Genomic DNA, 565 nt, shown 5'->3' with positions numbered 1-565 from the left:
AGGGGAGATACCATGATCAAGAAGGTGGTTCACCCAGGGCGAGGCTCAGCCATTGCACCCCGGCTGTGCTGACCTTTGCGAATTCCCCAAATGTGGGAATCTCGACTGCATAATTTCTGGTAGTGGGGGACTGCGTTCGCGCTCTCCCCTGATCATTACGTCAAAGGAAAACAGCTCTCCTCATGATGATGACTCTTGAGGAGTTTGAGCTCCGAAGTTATGTTTGCGCCAAGCTTGGTGTCCACTAGAGTCTCTGAAAAGAGTGGGCGTGGCCTATGAGGTAACGGAAAAAAGGAATTGCGTGCTCTAATGTCTGCTTTTGCTCTTTCTTTGAGGGAAAATTGTGAGCTAGACATTCTTCTGTAGCCAGCCTGCGTAGGTTTTTGGCGTTGGTACGGTCGCCGCTGTCCCAGCGTGCCACGCGGCTTTCGCTTGGCTTTCTCAAACACGACTGGCCACGTTGCTGAACGGCAGTTTTGCTTTGTTTTGGTACCAAAACCTTTGCGACAGTACAAAGACGATATCATGCGTACCATATGTCCTTGTCAAACTGCAGCATTGTATT

General features: G+C 50.1%; 1 pseudogene; it reads left to right on the top strand.

Moving 5' to 3' along the window:
- On the top strand, positions 1-151 carry LOC111670155 (U1 spliceosomal RNA; annotated as a pseudogene; the record flags this gene model as incomplete).
- Between the last annotated feature and the right edge of the window lie 414 nt (positions 152-565).

Source organism: Seriola lalandi, unplaced genomic scaffold, assembly GCF_002814215.2.
Source record: "Seriola lalandi dorsalis isolate HSWRI2012SDOR001 ecotype SW California unplaced genomic scaffold, Sedor1 jcf7180001961999, whole genome shotgun sequence".
Taxonomy (NCBI): Eukaryota; Metazoa; Chordata; class Actinopteri; order Carangiformes; family Carangidae; genus Seriola; species Seriola lalandi.
The sequence above is the reverse complement of the archived record's forward strand: the minus strand, read 5'-3'. Positions and strand labels throughout refer to the sequence as shown.